The 21,061-nt window shown below is 40.6% G+C and overlaps 1 long non-coding RNA gene and 6 other non-coding genes across 7 annotated transcripts in view; all 7 read right to left on the reverse strand.

The window, feature by feature from the left end:
• Positions 1-301: 301 nt before the first annotated feature.
• Positions 302-373, reverse strand: trnae-uuc (transfer RNA glutamic acid (anticodon UUC)). The gene has a single exon. It is a non-coding gene; the product is annotated as a tRNA-Glu (tRNA).
• Positions 374-759: 386 nt separating this feature from the next.
• Positions 760-831, reverse strand: trnae-uuc (transfer RNA glutamic acid (anticodon UUC)). The gene has a single exon. It is a non-coding gene; the product is annotated as a tRNA-Glu (tRNA).
• A 386-nt stretch (positions 832-1,217) lies between these two features.
• trnae-uuc (transfer RNA glutamic acid (anticodon UUC)) lies at positions 1,218-1,289 on the reverse strand. Its single transcript has one exon. It is a non-coding gene; the product is annotated as a tRNA-Glu (tRNA).
• Positions 1,290-1,675: 386 nt separating this feature from the next.
• trnae-uuc (transfer RNA glutamic acid (anticodon UUC)) lies at positions 1,676-1,747 on the reverse strand. Its single transcript has one exon. It is a non-coding gene; the product is annotated as a tRNA-Glu (tRNA).
• A 386-nt stretch (positions 1,748-2,133) lies between these two features.
• On the reverse strand, positions 2,134-2,205 carry trnae-uuc (transfer RNA glutamic acid (anticodon UUC)). Its single transcript has one exon. It is a non-coding gene; the product is annotated as a tRNA-Glu (tRNA).
• A 386-nt stretch (positions 2,206-2,591) lies between these two features.
• On the reverse strand, positions 2,592-2,663 carry trnae-uuc (transfer RNA glutamic acid (anticodon UUC)). The gene has a single exon. It is a non-coding gene; the product is annotated as a tRNA-Glu (tRNA).
• Positions 2,664-8,513: 5,850 nt separating this feature from the next.
• Positions 8,514-21,061, reverse strand: part of LOC119211274 (uncharacterized) — a 36,369-nt gene continuing 23,821 nt past the window's right edge. The window contains exon 3 of the long non-coding RNA XR_005119756.2: positions 8,514-12,413. This is a non-coding gene — a long non-coding RNA (uncharacterized LOC119211274). The remainder of the gene's footprint in view (positions 12,414-21,061) is intronic.

A 21,061-nucleotide genomic window follows, 5' to 3' on the forward strand; every position in this document is an offset into this window, starting at 1 on the left:
CCGAATCCTAGCCACTAGACCATCAGGGACACAGTTTTGTATATTATGTCCTCCAATCAGATCGAAAACATTCAGCACATCGAATAATTGGCTTAAATTAAAACATCAAGTCAGAACTTTAAAAGCCAATTCCCTGACCGGGAATCGAACCCGGGCCGCGGCGGTGAGAGCGCCGAATCCTAGCCACTAGACCATCAGGGACACAGTTGTGCATATTATGTCTTCCAATCAGATCGAAAACATTCAGCACATCGAATAATTGGCGTAAATAAAAACATCAAGCCAGAACTTTAAATGACATTTCCCTGACCGGGAATCGAACCCGGGCCGCGGCGGTGAAAGCGCCGAATCCTAGCCACTAGACCACCAGGGACACATTCATGCTAATTAAGTCGTAATATCGGATCGAAAATATTTAGGACATGGAAAATACTGCTTGAATGAAAATGCTAAACCAGGTTTCCCTGTCTACTAAGAGCATCAAACAATAACTACTTAACAGTGGGGGACAAGTTGATGCACATCACATCATTGAAATGTTGCAACGGACAACACAAGCATCAACTAAGGGTAACTTCAAATGCCATTTCCCTGACCGGGAATCGAACCCGGGCCGCGGCGGTGAGAGCGCCGAATCCTAGCCACTAGACCATCAGGGACACAGTTGTGCATATTATGTCCTCCAATCAGATCGAAAACATTCAGCACATTGAATAATTGGCGTAAATAAAAACATCAAGCCAGAACTTTAAATGACATTTCCCTGACCGGGAATCGAACCCGGGCCGCGGCGGTGAAAGCGCCAAATCCTAGCCACTAGACCACCAGGGACACATTCATGCTAATTAAGTCGTAATATCGGATCGAAAATATTCAGGACATGGAAAATATTGCTTGAATGAAAAGGCTAAACCAGGTTTCCCTGTCTACTAAGAGCATCAAACAATAACTACTTAACAGTGGGGGACAAGTTGATGCACATCACATCATTGAAATGTTGCAACGGACAACACAAGCATCAACTAAGGGTAACTTCAAATGCCATTTCCCTGACCGGGAATCGAACCCGGGCCGCGGCGGTGAGAGCGGCGAATCCTAGCCACTAGACCATCAGGGACACAGTTGTGTATATTATGTCCTCCAATCAGATCGAAAACATTCAGCACATCGAATAATTGGCTTAAATTAAAACATCAAGTCAGAACTTTAAAAGCCAATTCCCTGACCGGGAATCGAACCCGGGCCGCGGCGGTGAAAGCGCCGAATCCTAGCCACTAGACCACCAGGGACACATTCATGCTAATTAAGTCGTAATATCGGATCGAAAATATTCAGGACATGGAAAATATTGCTTGAATGAAAAGGCTAAACCAGGTTTCCCTGTCTACTAAGAGGATCAAACAATAAATACTTAACAGTGGGGGACAAGGTGATGCACATCACATCATTGAAATGTTGCAACGGACAACACAAGCATCAACTAAGGGTAACTTCAAATGCCATTTCCCTGACCGGGAATTGAACCCGGGCCGCGGCGGTGAGAGCGCCGAATCCTAGCCACTAGACCATCAGGGACACAGTTGTGCATATTATGTCCTCCAATCAGATCGAAAACATTCAGCACATTGAATAATTGGCGTAAATAAAAACATCAAGCCAGAACTTTAAATGACATTTCCCTGACCGGGAATCGAACCCGGGCCGCGGCGGTGAAAGCGCCAAATCCTAGCCACTAGACCACCAGGGACACATTCATGCTAATTAAGTCGTAATATCGGATCGAAAATATTCAGGACATGGAAAATATTGCTTGAATGAAAAGGCTAAACCAGGTTTCCCTGTCTACTAAGAGCATCAAACAATAACTACTTAACAGTGGGGGACAAGTTGATGCACATCACATCATTGAAATGTTGCAACGGACAACACAAGCATCAACTAAGGGTAACTTCAAATGCCATTTCCCTGACCGGGAATCGAACCCGGGCCGCGGCGGTGAGAGCGGCGAATCCTAGCCACTAGACCATCAGGGACACAGTTGTGTATATTATGTCCTCCAATCAGATCGAAAACATTCAGCACATCGAATAATTGGCTTAAATTAAAACATCAAGTCAGAACTTTAAAAGCCAATTCCCTGACCGGGAATCGAACCCGGGCCGCGGCGGTGAAAGCGCCGAATCCTAGCCACTAGACCACCAGGGACACATTCATGCTAATTAAGTCGTAATATCGGATCGAAAATATTCAGGACATGGAAAATATTGCTTGAATGAAAAGGCTAAACCAGGTTTCCCTGTCTACTAAGAGGATCAAACAATAAATACTTAACAGTGGGGGACAAGGTGATGCACATCACATCATTGAAATGTTGCAACGGACAACACAAGCATCAACTAAGGGTAACTTCAAATGCCATTTCCCTGACCGGGAATTGAACCCGGGCCGCGGCAGTGAGAGCGCCGAATCCTAGCCACTAGACCATCAGGGACACAGTTGTGCATATTATGTCCTCCAATCAGATCGAAAACATTCAGCACATCGAATAATTGGCTTAAATTAAAACATAAAGTCAGAACTTTAAAAGCCAATTCCCTGACCGGGAATCGAACCCGGGCCGCGGCGGTGAAAGCCCCAAATCCTAGCCACTAGACCACCAGGGACACATTCATGCTAATTAAGTCGTAATATCGGATCGAAAATATTCAGGACATCGAATATTTGGCTTGAATTAAAACATCAGGGACACATTTTTTTTTAAAAGTTGCATTATTTTGTAGGAGAATTTAACATTGTTATTTTTGGGCTTGAAATAGATGGTCAAATTAGTGTTTTCCGATCAGTAATTGAACCCCTACTGCTGCAGTGATTGACCAAATTGTAGCCACCAGATCAAATAGATATCTACCAGTAAGAGCTCCTTATCACCCCCACTTTGAAACTTACCAAATAGATCATTTCTTCACCACCAGAGGGAGACATACACCTATATTATTTTCCATACAGACCTTCAGCAACACACAATGTGTCTTATAAAAAGTAATTTGTTTTTCATTTTACTAATAGTGACTCTCCCCAGAAAAGGAACTCAATAAATCATAACAGGTTCTCATAATTTCCAGTTCATCCAATTAGAAGGAGCCCAGAGAAATTTTCTCCACTGCAATTTTAACAGGAGGAGAATTCAACCTGACAGATTGATTGAGTCACCTATAAGAAGTCAAACTTCTGGCATTTGATTATGATTTTCTTGGCTTCCTTCGATCATTTTAAAACTGAGCATGAGAGAGAATCTGACAAATGTCTTATCTATATCTCCAAAATCTTTATGAATTCAATACATTTGAACGACTTTGCATTTGATTGTATTCAAGTAAGTTTGTAAAGTTCATCATGAAAAACAATTACAAACATATTTTTGTTTCATAGGCCAAATGTTGCATGTTGCTGTAAACTTGTAAGATTATAGAATGTTTGCACAACACTGAAACATATTTTTTTCAATAACGATATTGTTGAATCCAACATTACAAAGGCTATTTGAGAAATAAATATTTCATTTAATTGTTTGATGCAAAACAAATCAACAGGCTTATTACAAATGCAACAGAAAGATGAATCCCCCTTTCCAGTATTTACCATATGGAGTTTTTGGATAATGGCTAGGTAAATTGCAATTTGGTTCAGGCTACCAAGTACATGATGAAGGAACAAATGTTTCTTCCACAAAACTTTTAATATGTTGCCATAATTTTATTTTTCTTAATTGTATGAAATGGACATGAAACATATATCGATTATAATACTTTAGTTAGTTGACTTAGTTGACTTAGTTGAGCAGTTTCTGGTTTCAAAGAGGAACTTTAAATAAATCCTGATAAGATACATTTTGGGGGGACTTAATATTTTAAAACTTGCCTTTTGAGTTTTGGGATTTGTGTTTATTCTGTGTTTATTGGCGATCATCATAGGTCAGTTACATCATGTTTATTGTTATAATGAATTTGACTAGGTGAATTGTGCATATGTTTAACAGACTTGGACGTTTCATTTGCTACAGCCCAGGAATATTTATATTAGCATGCCCGGCAGACGTGTGTAGCTGAATTACTGCTCATACTTCGGGAAGAACAACATCCAAGTGTAGTAAAGCAGACAGTGTAATAAAAGTAATCACTTAGTGGAGTTCATTTACAGCACTAAAACAAAGGTCACTGACATCCCCGTTCAAAGCATCTCATGGATATTAGGCACTATTTACTGTCGGTAGATAATTTAGTGAGACAACCCTTAAGGATGGCAGCTTGTAACTGTGGAGGGACATCCACAGGTATTTTGTATGTGTGTGAGCACCTGAGCTTTGGCTTGGCAGGAGACAACAGACAGGTGGATGCTCAGCCAGCCAAAGTCCCATTACTTGCTCAGGGGGCAGCAAGTGTGTGTCCACATAAGTGTGTATGTGTGTGTGTGTGTGTGTGTGTGTGTGTGTGTGTGTGTGCGCGCGTGCAATCACAAGGTAATTACTTTTTTCTTTGTCTGTGTGTGTATGTGTGTGTTTGTGCATGCGTGTAGGTGTGTGTGTGCAGTGCCGGTGATTAGAGATGGGTAGCGGGTGGAGGGCTTGTCAGAAGTTATCTTCCCATCTCATCTCATCATAGGCAGTCTGGCGGATTCCCTCGATGGCTCAACAGCTCGACACCGCTGTGCTGCTGTCAATCCGTCCGTCAACGCCTGCAGAAATCGATGCCAATCTCTCTCAGTTTCTATTTTTAACCAATCCTCAGAACCCAGGCCTTTGATAAGGATGCTGCCTTCTTTTGGCTCTCCTCTTTGCCTCGGATGAGCAGCCCCCCCTCCCCCCCCCCCCCCCCCTTCCGACGTCGTTCCTGCTGATGAGAGGTGATAAGAGACAGACGAGATGGAGCTAAGAGCATAGACCTGCTCCGAAAAAGGCTTTCATGGTGAGAAAGTGATGATTGGTAGCACTATTACGGCCATTAGGAGCCAAACAGGTTGTAAGATTAGTAGTCAAAGACATGATTGCATTCAAATTGTTTCTTTCATCAGTACTGTTTCATCGTACTGTTTCCACTGGTACATCTGATAGGCTATACTATTACCTTTACTTAACTTTACTTAACATTGACACAAAGTATTTAGATTGAGTACAAAACTACTGTTTTCAGTACACAACTTTATTTAAGAATTTACACAATGTGAGAACCTTATGAATATTAACGATGGTGGTACAACTAGATATGGACACAGGTCCTCCCTTGAAGACCCGCCAATTAAGGCGGGCAGGACCCAGGTCCCATACTACATTAGTGGTGCACATTTAGCAACACATCTGCAAGTAATGAAATGACTAAAGATGAGCTGATCACAGCATCTTTGCCAAGTTAATACAACCTTGGATTCACTTAATTTACATGATCGCCAATCTAGGGACTCCTGGTGGCCAGTAAATAGGGTGATCGTCCTCCTGAAAGATCTTTCTCAGTGTTTAGTGTATGTGTACACACAAACACTAACCCAATATTTTACACTTCTTATGATTGGATGTTACACAATTGAGTACAATCAGAGCTCTAGAGCTAACAATCGTGTCACACAAACTACATGAACAGCCTTTGTAGACACAACATCTCAACTGTAGGAACACCACCAACAAGGTTTAATTCCTTCAATAAAGTTTGAAAGAATTCTAGAAAATTCTACCACATTTTATGTTGTTTTACCTTTATTTTAAATCTGTATGAATTGAAGTAGAACATATTTGAGTAACGAAAAATAAAATGCACTTATCACCAACTGTCTGTTTCTCCTCGCCTGCTTGTACTTGCGTCCCTGTCTGCTTACTAGAAGTGTTTCCTCTCTAGACTCAGCAAGGCTTCGAAAAATGTATCTCACCCTCATGAGCTTAACTTCAGATGTTGAACATTAATAATCACCATCGCTCTGCAAGTTATGCGCTGACAGCAATCATGTGCTGACAGGGGTGCAGTTGGGCGGGGAGTGAGAAGTGTGTCTCAGAATAATTGTATTTGACAAACTATGATGGTGCGGTGTGAGAAATGCTTTGTTTTGTTTAGTTCAAATTCAGATCGTTCATTTTTAGAAACTGTAGAGGACATCTTTACGCTGAGAATAATTTGACATTAACACATAGCATTGTGTTGAGATCCTTTTTTGTGGATCAAAGTAGACATGCACTCAACTCTGTGTAAGTCATATAGGATGTTTTAACAGCTTTTCGATGTCTGACGTTGATGCAGGCTCAGCAGCAGCAAACAGGCAAGGTGCGTTATGTAAATCAAATGTCACACATTTGACTTTCATTAAATCCAGCACTCATTAACAACTGTGTGTTGAGCACCCCAATTTATTGCTGCATCACAGAGCCATCCTAATATAAAAGATAAAATTAAGAATCATGTGTTTTCTGTGTTAAACAGTAACATCCACAAGCTTTAGCTATTACCTCGTTTTACTGTATTTTGAAAATATTTTGCAGCTGCATTGTGTTTGTCTATTCTGCCTTAATGTTGTTAGTAGAACTCAATTCAAACATTTTCCCGCTAATTAGGTGTTTTTGTGGATGCTGGATTAATCAGCCGCAGGGTATTTAATGTTGTTTGGGCAGCTGAGAGGTAATACAGCCAAGCCATTATCATATCATTAAAGAGTCCTAAGCACAGTAATTGCAGCCAGAACGCTGACGCTACACTCTCATTAAGTGGACTCTAAGAGAGGAGACGTCTTGTTGTGATGGCTTTCAGTGAGATGTTGAGAAAAATTTGTGTAACTCAGCACACTGTTATCACAATGGGACGTCATACTAGGAGCAGAGATTCTTTCCAAAAGGCGGTATAGGCTCATGTTGTGGCATCTGAACTTTTGCCATTCAGAGGCTAAAGAAACAAGAACTCAAGTTGTCAAGTTGCAATGTCGGCCTGTTGATCAGTCCTCTAGTTTGGCTCTAATGACATAATCCAACATCAACGGGGCAGATTTCAAAACAAAATTTCACAGTTCCAGAGAATCAATCATCTTGACTTTAGTGATCCGTTTCAATTACTTTGGCGGGGTAACACCCTTTTGTGGCATATATTTGAAATTATCAGACAATAACGATTTGTTCTTTAGCGCCACCGTGAAGCTAAAATTTGTAGTCTTAATTGAAATGAAGAATTGTCTAAATTTGGTCAGAGCCAAATGATCTGAATACTTAAGCAATATTTGGATTTGTACGTTGTGTTCATTTGCAAAACTTTGCAGTATTCGAATACTGAAGTATTCAGTATCTTTGTTTTTGGTATGTTGCTGTAACAAAACTGTATTCAGCAAAATACACCACGTGAGCGCATTATGAATTAAAACACTAGTGTTACAACTGATTTTGACATAGGTCCTATCCTAAAATAGGTCCAAATGTGATGAGGAGACGAGGATATTCTTTTTTTTAAAAGTAGTTTGATGTAAATGAACATGAGGAAAAAACGCTAAAGGTGCTTTGAGCTTATTAAAGAAAAACATTGTTCAAGAGAATGTTCAAATTAACATTAGAATGGATGAGATTTTTTGTATATTTTATTATAAGAAATCAACGATGTGACACAAACGTCCGAATTTGCATGTGTGCATACAACTTTGAAATGTTAGAAAAACTCCACAATAATAAGTTGACTCATCCTCTGTATCTGTACTTTGCAGGACTCATCTGTGTCAATATTTGACAGACTTTCTCGTATAATTGCAGATTCCCTTTTGTATACTCACTCAAATTCCGGGGATTATCCAATTACTGCTTGCTTGCCGACAAACAAGGGGGCTTCTTTGCCTTTCACTAATTGGAATGAGGACTAGTGACAGTGCTCAAAGGAAAGGCCCATCAGTGAGAATTATTGAATAGGGAAGGAAAAAAAAGGATATGTGGTCTGCCTTGGGCTGCTTGTGGGTTTCCTCTGATTTCATCAGAAAAAAAATGGCCGAGGCGATTCCCCCCAGACAACAGGCAGCTGGTGTGTGTAGGCGAGCTCTGCTGCCCAAAATCCCTGAGAAAAGAGAGTGAAAGAATCCCACTGTGCCTCTGCAACTCATCCCCTAAACAGTCCTTCACTTTGCCCGCTGTCAGACAACTCTGTGGGATAACATGGCAAAGCCTGAAATCCATCTTTATTTTTCTGTGAGTGAGTGTGTAATTGTGTTGTTATGTGTGGCAATTTCATGGCTTATAGCAGATTAAATATGCACTGAACATAAGCAATTATGTCAATAAAAGGCAGTTTAAATTGAGCTTATACCTTAAGCTTCAAATAATATGACACGTTTTACTGCCGCATTCCTGCTGCTGTCTAGCTATTTGTACTATACTTAGCTACATGTGTTCGTAATCAAATCCAGTGAAAGCCACTGTGTGTTTTGGTGTGTACACTTTGGGTGTGCCTGCGAGTGGCAATAGAAACACACACAAAAAGAGCTGGACGAACAAATGAAACGAGAGATGTGCGGCAGGTTGAACAGGCTTGATTTATAATTTATTGACGTTACAACAGGGAACAAATGAAGCAGAGAACACTAAAGAGCATTATTTATTACAGAAGAAAGTGCAGCCCGAGGGAGGTAGGTACAGTAGCTCAGCACTCTTACATATACTGTACACAGACATGCTTCATTATTGCAGCTGTCAGATGAAAGTCCCATTTCTCCATTTCTGACATTTTTTTTATGTTTTTACCTAAACTTGAGGATTATGCGACCTTGTACAACTCAATCAAGTTCCATTATGTGAGGGCCCAATTACATAAATCAAAAAACTGCACGGTAACCAGTTTTTTTGCCGAACACGTTGAGAATATGAGGTTTACAGCACAGTCAAAACGAGAACACAACCTCGGGTGAAAAAGCGGATGGCCACAATCTGCTCAAAGATAACTTCCCCTTCATATGCTAAGCTGTTTTAAATAATTCAGGCTCTGTCTCATAGATACGATGATCATTGATTGGGAGCCGTTAGATTCCCATGGACCCCCACTGTTCCCGAATCGAATCCTTTTAGCTTCTTCTCACGTGTCCTTGCTGCTCTACTATTCTCTCAGACTTCCTCATGTCTCTTTAAAAGAATATGTTGAAATGAGAACCTGAAAAATAAATTCAACCAAAACCGCAAGCAAGGGAAACTTTCCATTCCACCCCGCTGAATTTTAGATCATAACAATTTACAGCTCTGAATAAATCATTGAGCCTTAGTAGACCATATCAATTGCAATTTCATTTTGAATAATTATGCCCCTAATATCGACACATAGATAATGTCACACAATTGCAAGCATTGGTCAATTTGTTGTAATATCCTGGGATTAATTATTCAGTTCTGGGTTTACAACAACTACACATTTAGGAATTAATCAGACTCTGCTCATGAGGAGAAAACCAGGAGGCTGTTTTACAGCGAATAGTAACAGAAGGTTGACATTTAAACCCAATCCCCACAGCACCAACCAGACAGAGCACGTGCAGGATCATTTCAATATCTGTCTTAATTGGTTGGTGCTAAGTTCTTTTCAGGCAGAAAGTTAGTGCCGATGATACCGTTATAGGACTTTTTGACTTGTTCTGGACCTAATTTATGATTGAACAGGGATTTGCCCTGAGCTGAGTTTCATTTTTCAGGTTGGTGCTGAAAGCTTTGCAGGAAAAGTGTGGGTCTAATTAGGCAGAGAGTCCTTACAAAGAGCTAATGTGAAATGGATGACTAAAAACACATTTATGTGAAATGACAAAAAATAACAAAACAACGATGTAGTTGCTATCCAGAAAAACGGAGATGTGAGACAAAAAAGCTCTAAAACAGATTTAACACTAATTGCATTTAGACCTGTAGACATACACAGCAAGCAGGGGATGGATGTGTTGCAGCATTTAGCAGCAACATATCAGTCTATGGACCAGGTGGAGACTAAGAGTGAGAGAGCTAAAAGTACCGAACTCGCGCTCATATGGCCAACCTAAACACAACTGTACACATTTCTAACCAAAAACTGAGTTAATACAATAATATCTACATTAAAACCACTTTAAACCGCGTTTCTTGAAGAAATATAAACATTACAAAGCTAAGGTCATAAAAGTTGTCATCTTGGAGATTTGGGGTTTTCACAGGAGAGCAACAACATATTTCTAAATATATAACTTATAGGATTTGGTGACATTTTTATTGACAACAGGATTGATGTGTGATACATTCTTCTCACACTTTCTATACTCTTTGAGGACAGATGGTACCTTCACATTCAGCATATTAACAAACCACATAGATGACCTACCTCTGCAAGTTGTTTTCGTTTTAATTGTGATATCCACTCCTCCTGATATCTTTTTCGAGAGCTATCCAGGTCCAGTTTTATACAGCAACCTCGGGGCAGAGGAATGCAGCAATCAGTTTTAAATTCCGGGCACGTGCAGCCATCACTCAGGTGGGAAGCCTTTGTGAAAAAATAGGTCTATTCACAACTAAAAATTGATTTGTCAGCCCACACAAAAAGCACCATTCAGCTCTATTGTCTTAAAACCAATTGTTCAATTAGCTTAATTTTAACAAGTATTTAAAAAAACTTCACAGTACAAATCTGGTCTGAAATGATAACGTGAAACAAGTATGCACCCCCTGCGGCGACTGTACCGCGGACTCCTTTTTTTGCTTTTGCATATTCTTGATAATGGACATATTCTTGATAATGTGGCAGCTGTCGTATCGACAGGAAGCGGTCATAGCCACAGGAAGCTCGCTGTGTGTGCTGGCCAGCGTGTCGAGCTCTCACCGCGTGTTTAGTGGCTTCTACTCCTACATGAACCCATCTACCATCACGTAGGAATAAAAAGCCATAAGACACGACGGCAATCTCACAGGAGGTGGGGAAGATAAGGAGGGAGGCGGATCTATTAACAGAGGACTTCTGCTTTCATCAAGAAGGTACATTAGTTGGTGAAAAAAAAGGATTGGAGGAGGAAGGGAATGAAAAGGAAGGAGACAGAAATTGAGCTGATTTCATAGTCATTCAAAAGTCAGGGGTAGACCACGTGGGATACAAGTATTTATAGGGGCCATGTCCTTTGTCTTTCTCTCTGTTTGATTACGTGCTTCTGAGTGCAGCAGATGAATATGTATTGCAGAAATTCCTCTGTGTGTAAACTATATTTGATATGCTCCAAGCAAACTGCTCTGATGAACCTAACCAAACTCCATCTGCTCTGTTTCCAAATAAACACATTTTCTAGCTCTCGCAAGCAGCTGCACATGTTTTAATGTGAAGTTTGTGGCAAATGCCAGCTCGTCTTTCTCAAGATGTTGCATGAATAAATATCTATCCTTTAAAACTGTGCGTGCTTCTGGTAACATCCACTTCATAGTGTGTGTTCGCAGCTCTCCTTCAGCAGAAAGACAGTTCACCTGCATGAAAAAGGGTTACAGTGTGATTGTGCATGCATGCACAATTCAGGCACGTCCAGTTAAATATGTATGACACAGTAGGTTTCCTGCTTTGTATGCTAATGATCTTATACAAGTTTAATAATGCAACTGCGGTGCACTGAGGGTGCAGGTGGAGATGGTGGTGGTGGAGAGGATCTGCAGATGATTGCAACTCCTCAATGAGACCTCATGGTACCAGGAGTGAGTAGAGTGGTAACAGATTACATTAAATCACAGTCATTTGTCAGCGAAAAGGTTGGATTTCAATGCACTTGACCTAAAAAGAACAGTTTGATGCAGTTAGGTGATTAATATTCTACGTAGATACAATTCTGGAAGAAAGAGGAAACAGATAATGATGACAAGTTAGTGTAAACCATTGCATCATTGGTGGAAACAAAGAAAAACACTAACACTGCAAATAAGTACCATCTCCTTTCACTACATTACATTTGAAAAATGTAAAATGAATCTATTTGGCAGCAGTAATTATTCAATGTCTGTGTTAAGATTAGACGCCTTAGAAAATACGATGCTTTCTCATGAATTCATTTACATCATACTAAATAAAGTAGATAACATTGGTTACTTTTGAACCAAGTGCAACATTGAGTACTAGTCATTTTACTTTTGTTACTTCTTCCTGGCACCCTTACTTTTACTTAAGTAAATGACTTGAATGTAATGATGTATTGTTGTATTGTTATAGTTAATCACAAATCACGATGAATTGCTGTTGCTGTGCAGAATTCTTTCAAGTACGATTTTTGATACAAAACACATGATCCGGTGATACTTTGAGAGGAGCGAGGGTTCACGTTGGTGTGTGCTTTTCTGCCCACTGGGTTATCTGAAACACATCCTCTTGTGTCGGGGGAAGATGAACGGCAGGGTTCAGTCCCCTCGTGTCGCAGGTCTCCGCGTCAACTCCCGAAGGATCCTGCGACAGAAGCAGAACAGAAGAGACGTGAGTTGAGTTTACAGAGGAATAAAAGTTAAATCTGAACGAGTGTAAAAAAAAAAACGTATTGCACCAATGTGGCTTTCTGGATGTAATGAGTCAATCTTATGGCTTCGCAGTTAATGGGAGGGCCGTTATCTTCTGCTTTTTAAGTGCATACACTACCGAGCAAACCCCGGAAGACAGGTCAGATTCAGCTGTCGACGCTTACTATTTTTTCCTTCTTCCTGAGAATTGGAAGTTGCATAGAGCTCCTACTGCGATTTTACGGACACACCCCAGTCTTGCAGCTTCAAATAACCATTAACCACAAACCAATTACGTCCCTTGTTGAGCAGCAGCTACTTCTTGATGACAAGTGCGGTTTACCTCGCCTAATGAAAAGTTAATAGTGAGCACAATCCAGCACCTGCTAAAGTCTCCACTGAGGTGAAAATTGTTGACAGTGGGTGAATTCAGGATTTAAACTATGAAGCATATGGTTGAAATAATTATTCTGCTTCTAAAATACATTTTGCAGAGGAGCCAGCGGTGGTCATGAACAAAAAAAGTTTATCATCTAAAAGGCTCTGGAAATTGTTTGGGAAAGCACTCCACACAATGAGCTGTGACATCTTCATTGAAAAATGATTGATTGGGCTGCCGGGGAGAGAGGCTGTTTGAGAGACGGATCACTCAAACAGTCAAGCTGTAAAAGCCCAATAATATGATGAATGGTCTATTTAGCCAACAGATGACAGACTTGCATAAAGATTAAACGTGCTGTTTCGAACGTGTCCTGGTCACAGATTAGATATACATTTTAATAATTTGCCTGTGTTCTCCATGAGAGAAAAAGTTGGAAATTCCCTTAAGTATCAGCTGATTTTTTGACAGTGAAAATTATGCGGCTTGGTTAGTTCATTAACACGGTTTGATAAAAAGAATACAGGGAATATTCGTTATACTTACACAAATTCCACTAACACAAGCTACCAAGTTCAAATGAAAACAAATTATAAATGAAAGGTATCATTATAGCAACGTCATATCTAGTCATCCATTATTCTCCTTCACCGGAGGCCATTGTGTTGAATGTAACAATATAACGCGCACAAACTATATCTAAAACGACTAATAACTTAACCAAACAATGTATCTGAGGATCAAAAGCGTGTGTTGATGTAGTGACCCCATTTTTTACCCATAGCATCTATAATTGATGTGCAAGAGATGTAACAGCCTCAGATCTGATAAGGGCTTGGCTCTGATGGATCTCCAGATAGGCTTTCGTGGGGGGAACAGATGTAGAATCGTGCATCAGAGAGGGATAGGGTTGCCTGTGATCGTTTCCACCCTGCAGCGAACAAAATAGCCCTCATATATCCCTGTAATCTGCATTAGCGGTGGAGCACAAGCCAGGAGACAGCGCAGAGGGGGATGAGTAATGGGGCTACCGCTGATTTGGCAGGCCTATATTACACCTCAAAACTGAGGCGTGCCCAACTGGCGAGAATATGAAATGAGGATGTCACAAATGAACACTGGTCCCCCAGAGCGCAGTATTTATCAGCTGGTATTACACCCAAAGAAGTGTTTTTAGCAAACTATAGGCTGTTTTTACATTTTTTATTTTCTGCTTGAGTATTATTTTACTAAATTATTGGGGTCATTTGTTGAGAATGTATTAGTTTTTTTCTTCAAGGGTACAATAAAAAACACCCTTAAGGTAAAAGAACACAATCGTGAGATAACGGTCATTCTTAAAAAAGATAAATGTTGGCTGCCATTTGATTTCCGTCCATCCATCTTAATCTCCTTTCAACACAAACTTTGTCACTCTATGATCCCGCCACTCTCTATTACTTTTTATACTTGGTGTTGTTAAATTCAGATATAATAAAAAAAACTAAAGTCACAGAACTATTAGAGAAAATTCAAAATAAATACAAATTTTTGTGGCAGAACATTTTTTTCTTCTTGTTTCCTCTGAGATAAATTGTGTGACCCTTTGGAGGAGTAAACACTGGGAAACACTGCACAAAACTATTGAACGGTCTATAAAGATTTATCATGTCATTGAGAATTATTTAACAGCCATATGAACTTTTTTGCTGCAAAGAAAGAGCTTTAACCTTTGGTGAAACTTTTAGTTTTGGGGGGTTTGGGTTCTTTTAGGGTCTGAGTGCTTGTAGCATTGTTTCCTGGCACATTTCTGCTCACTTTCTGTTTTATCCCAGTTCTCAGTGGGTAGTAGTATGAATAATTACCTAACATTGCTTTGGCATCATCTGTCTGTATTAAAACCCCCAAAAACGGAGCCACAAGCAACTCTGTCTGGCAAGTGAATGGACGTGAGCACAGAGCCAGGACAATAAATTCATGTTTCCCTCCAGCAGCTACACATTCTAAAATACAACACGCAAAATAAAATCTATAACACACCAGACCCAGAAGGGAAAATAAATCAGTTACATGCATTATGTTTACATTGTCCATAGTTGTTACTCCTCCCTCCTAGTCAGCCTTAACTAAGGAGATAGAAGAAGTTATTTTCAACTGAATATTTTTGATTACGTGAGTAAATTTAGCAAGACAAGAAAAGTCTATAGCTGTAACCAAAGTAGCGGAAATCTTTTTAATCGCATCTCAAACAGAGCTAAAGCCTAAGAAGTGAAGATGTAAAATGAGAGCATAACAAACACGGTGCCTGGCATTAAACTCTTGTAATGGCTTGTAACAGGATATGCTTACTTGCTATCTGGAATTAAAGCGTAGATATTACATCCCTTGGGGCCAATCAAGTAGTTATGTGTGCGTATTCTGCTGGGACATTAATGTACTCACACAAACCCTGTTTGTGTGTTTAGTTTCTCCATGTGTCTGAGTGTGTGTGAAAGTAGTTTAATTTCCTCTCATAATTCATGTTTTCCCCCATTAATAGATTGACTCCGGTGCGCCGTGTTTCTATTGGCGATTAAAATATCTCATAAGCAAAACCCACAGCTCAGGGAAAGAGTGCGAGTATCTACACTGGTCTAACGTTATTGTTTGTGCTCCACTTTGAATAGAAATGCGATTATCAAGAAGAGAGATAGGATGACGCAACGTAACAAATGGTGCAAAACTTTTTACTTCTTCATCTGATACAAGCAGCTCATTTAATCAGCATTGGTGCCTGAAAACATCAGCATATGGTTATATTAAATCTGCATCATGGAGCACTGTGCAGGAGCATCTGCACGCCGAGCCACTATTTTTCTCTCCAGCCTTTACAGGATATGCATACAAGCCGCGCTTGTGTGGCTGTTCATTATCGGAGCGACAAATCAACAAAATGGAAATGTTGAAATGCTGCAAATCAGAATAATAATAAGTCCAAACAATAAGGGCTGAAGTGCTACCTCTCATAATACGTCCACGGGGATGAATAGCTTTAGGATTTTCTCCATTTAAACCTCATCCTTTATTGTGCCTTTGATCTTTCAAGGACTTTCATTAGCAACATGCTTCTGAAACAGCAAAAACACTCTTTATTGAGCTTTATATGCACAACATATATAACCTTTTGGGTGTCATTAGAACAGCAGAATTTTTTCATTAGGCTATTGCTTAAGTATGAATGTGTCAAAGTACCTTTCCAGTAACCTTTATACTCCCGCTTATAGCCTCTAAGTTCCTGCTGCTGCGGGTTTTTTCCACTGCAGGGTGTTAGAAAATTGCTTTTTCCATTTCATGTGTCTCTACGATAAAAAGTGCTTGTGGAAGCATTTTGTAAGCGAGTAGAAGATTAACTCAGATTACATGTTCAAGAGCAACAGCTGACCTGCAAAGGTGAAATGCGTTGTTAATGGGTGGCACCACTTCGTAAGATGCCTTTTTAGTGTAGCAGTGTAGCATTGGAAGCTATTTGGATTAATTGTTGCTGTTTGAATAACTGGATATTGTGTTGACGTGACTATCTATGTAATGTAAAAAATGTTTACAGAGGCCCCAACACTAAACATCAAACCAGCCAGAACTAATTAAATTAATTATAAATTAATTCATAGGGTAAGAATGTTCTTGTCCTTTTTATATTGCCTCTCTTTTTTGTTGCTTTTTATCCTGTTAATCGGTTTTAGCAGGATTTTTTTTGTCTATTCTATTGTTTTCTTTTAATGGCCAGTTTAACATCTTGATCACTTTATTCTTGCCAGCGTGGATTCTTTACTGTTTGTTTGTTGGGCTGCAAAATAAAGAAATTATTAATGAACTAGAATGAACGAAACTACCCTCCCTAGTATGCAACAAATCAGCCTTATCTACCCTGTCCTCTCTTTGTCTCCCACTCTCATTACTCGTTGAAGGTTTTCTCTCCCGTTGACTCCAAAGTGAGAACATTTTCATGAAGGCAATAAAACGCTCATCAGCAGAGGCCTGAAATTATTTTTTAATATGACGACATTTTAATGAGGACTGAAAGAGATGGCTGGTTTGGCTGATGGCAGATCCTCTTTATCATTGAGTGGCAGGGAGGAACTAATGGCACTAAAACAGACAGAAAGCTATAGTCTCTCTCTCTCTCTCTCTCTCTCACCATGTCTCTCTCTCTCTCTCTTTCTCCCTCTCTCACCATGTCTCTCTCTCTCCCTCTCTCTCTCTCTCTCGCAACACATTTTTTGTAATCTTTCTTTGTAGGAAGTACATCAAAGTTGGCCAGGATTCGGGTATTAGGAAGTTACAAGCCATTGCCAAGGCTTGTAGCTTGATGACAGAGGAAACTGTAGTTTGCCGTACTTGACCTTTTTTGGACAGTTCCAGACTCTTCCCCGTCTGTCCTTTCTGTCCATCTCAGTGTTTGAAAGTTTTGTCATTGAATGGAATTCAATCAGAGGACGTTACAGTTTAGTTGCTTGACATGTGAGTGCTTCACTTGGAGGGTGGAGAGGTTATGATGAAGTTACAGAGCCTTTCAGGGTTCAGTGTTGTTAGAAGTCCACATCTACATGGCAAAGAAAAATATAAAACTTTGGTGTCATGAACATAGACAGTCAGTGTTTGCACAGAAGCTTGTTCCTTTTAATGCAAATTACACTCCTTTTTGTAAAGATGAGCCAAGTCTCAAAAGTGTAATACAACTGACGTTGTAAATTAATGTCACAAAAGGTGAAAATATACATATTACTGTCAAGTCAAAATTACTGCCAGAATGGGTTTTTGAATGTGACTTTCACTTGAAGCATTTTATCTAATAAGTTGTCAGGCAAAAGAAAAACCAAAGGCTTTCAAATTGCTGTAAAGATATGATAAGAAGCAAATTAATGTCAATCAATGAGATTATTTGCTCATCACAAGTAAAATGCTTGCCACCTACATTACACACTGCTTTCCTTTTTATTTCTTAATGAGACTTTCCCCTTCATGAGCGTACGCCAGTGAGTGGTCAGACTTGGCTGACTTTGCTGTCCAAGGTCAGGACAAAAGCGGTCGGTGGGGGAGAGCCCCCTTCCCACCAGACGCTAAACCAAACCACTTCTCTGCCTTCCTTCCTCTTTTACCATACAAGGTCATCTCATGCTGGCTACGCCTCTGCAATTAGCATGCAGCCTGTGGCGTGGCCTGTCTGGCGGCGAACACACGAGCGCAGCGCTTCGCGCCCCTAATGAGATGCCAGTCAGTGAGGGTGCCTGCGAGACTGTGAAAGTGAGATTTTTTTTTTTTTTTTTCAAAACCTCCCTTGGTGTTTGTGCACCACCTCATGGGTGGTAGAAGAGACTATTGAAGTGCACACAGCCGGGCTGTACGGGGCACGGTAGGCCACTCATTTTACATAACATACACTATATGTTGTCATACCCCACCATGGATGCATACATTGTGAGCATGTTCTGGCCCATAACGTATTGTAGGCCCAGCCTTTGCTTTGCTAGGAAGATCTTCAAAATGGCAGTGGATTTCAGCATTATGAGTTGAGTTGAGTTCAAGCGTTGCTGGTTCTGAATTTCAAAATTGTCTTCAAACCACACCTTCGGCCAACTTGCATGGCAAACTGGGTTCTCGCAATGCCACAAGAACGTGTGAGACTTATTTCATATGTCAAAGACAATGCATCTCGTCAGGCTTTTCACCCCACAATAAAAATAAATATGTAGGACACATCAGTGTAACCTACCCCATGGTGATAAAATATGAATGCCGCCACTGGTTACGCTTGCTTTTTTACTGCATATTAATAGCGTTTCTGTGCAGATCCAGCAACTTATGTACTGTGCATTCTGTTCTGTCCCGACCCAGCATGAGGCACATTTTCATAGAGTGAGGAAGTCAATAGAATGCAGCTAGTCTAGTGCTGCCTTCAGCAAAAAAGGAAAAAAAAGCTTTTAAAGTGTTTGCATCGTTATAAAAAGGTAGTATTCGAAACTATTAGTTTAACAACTATAATATGAACACTACGTCTATATGAAATTGAAAAGAGAAGTCTACCTTCATGTTTTCTGTTAGTCGGATCTGGGTCTCATCCTCTGAGGCGTTGTGTACACAGTGTGCAATGTTTTGACCAAAATTGCTTATTTTGGGGAATGATGTGAATAGCACTTTGCAGGGATGTTTCACTCTGTAATGTGAAATATTCTTTCAGAGCTTGAAAGCCCATGTTTCCTTAATGCTTGCCGTTCATCCATCTCTATAAATGCAAAAAGTTTATGAAGACAAAAAAAGGGGTGAGCCCTGTACAGCTGATTGTACACATCTTAAAGCCGGGGGGGGGGGGGGGTTAAAAACGTGAGGCAGCGACAAGCCTCACAAAGCCTCAGGGCCGGCTAATGGCCGCCTGTTTGTAATGGCATCCGTATAGCACCGCTTGACGAGCTGCCAAAGGGGGTGTTCTGTTATTGCGGAGCCAATCACCCACTAAGTATTTGCTGGCTCCTATTTCCTCTCCTCTAATGTGCGAACCTCCCCAATGCCGCAGCTAAATCGACTCTTTACGCCTGACTTGTCACCCAGCAGCGACGCACAGAGAATCCCGGAGATGCATCGTCGGAGGGCGGCCCAACGTCTCTGTTGCCATGGTTACGTCTGTGGGCAGCGATGCGGTTGGGAGGGTCGTGATGCTTTTAATGCGAACTTACATCCTGGAAAGTGATTGTGTTCGATGATTAGGATGATAAAGCTGAAGTGACCTTTGCAAAGGTGTTGTTTGGAGGGGATTTCTCACTTTAATGTGTGTTTGGATCCAATGTGTTAGATGGTACGTAGGATGTGAGGGTTTGTTTGTACATTCTGGTGATGGCTTCTTCAATGTGCGGATTTTATAGCTTTTCTTTGACTCTGAATATAGTAAACTGAATATTTTTGGCTCTGGGATAATGTGATTCTGTTTCACCATTTACAGACAAAACAAGTAATCAGGGCTAACACAACAGCCAAACAACGGTCTTCACCATGGCTCTTATAACAAACACCACGAAGCAAATAGAATTGTAATTTAAATGTCAAAGCAGAGTTTGAGACTTTGATTGTTAATTCTAAAATTTGTCTTTAAATGAAGTAATTCATGTAATGACAGACAAGCCAGCGAGCGAACAAAAACAGTAAACTAGAAATGGGTTTTTAAGTATTTGTGTGTGATTTCATAGACAACTTAATAATGTCAGAGCTACTGGCTCAAAACGTAATCACGGAGCAACAACTGTATCTCCTTAGTTTACATTGAATTGTTTTGCAGGCACAGATGTGCATTCTTTCTTCACTAAAGCAGCTGCTAACTTGCTGCTCGTAATTAGTTACTCTCTACTTCCCTTAGAAGCTATTGTTGTTCATGAAGATTGGGCATCTTTATAATTACATGAACCTCAATCGGAACAGTACACTGAAATGTAATGCTATGAAAGACCCAACAGACTTCCGATAAGACGGAAAAACCAATGCGGATAACAAAATTAATTAAATCTAATTAAGGGAACTTTTTTAAAAGTCATTCCTGGATAACTTTCGGTGCAGCCTGATGACACGAAAGCTACATTTAATGTAATTCTGGGATGAACGGTGGTGACCACCTTTATGCAGTTTATCTCATGCTGGAAGAACGGTTTGCATAGATTTCCAGCCAGCTAGCAGTATCGAACCCAAAAGGGCAGCTGCACGATAAACAGAGAGGTTCCCTATTGATAACGGCAGCAAAAAATAATAAACTATGGAAGTTAGAGCCAAATAAACCCTGTAAGACGGGAGTCCTCGAGAGGTGTGTGAGGGAATGAGTAATATGTGAAAGCGAGTTGACGGCTAGAAAAGCCCAGACATACTTTGCCCCCCGTTATCGGCCGGCGCAGATGTGCCTCAGCCTCCTCTGCTGCGCTCCCATTCGCCACATCCATCACAGAAGTGCACCTTGGGAGATTGAGAGGATGGTGCAAGCGCCAAGCTCACCATCTGCCGTCGTTTAGAAATAAATGACAGGCCCAAACCTTGTGGGAGCCCCGTCTCATTCCACTGCCAGCGCCAGTGTGGTGACGGGTCCGTCCAACCTTCCCTTTCTCCCAGAAATCGATGTGTGAGACCCCCGCCAGTCTCGCTGGAGTGTGCCTCGGAGAGAGACTTGGAGTGGATTTGGTCGCTGAAGCACAGCCCTTTACTCTTGGGAGCGGGCAGGTGGAACGGCGTGGTGA

The sequence above is a fragment of the Pungitius pungitius genome, chromosome 2 (genome assembly GCF_949316345.1).
Source record: "Pungitius pungitius chromosome 2, fPunPun2.1, whole genome shotgun sequence".
Taxonomy (NCBI): Eukaryota; Metazoa; Chordata; class Actinopteri; order Perciformes; family Gasterosteidae; genus Pungitius; species Pungitius pungitius.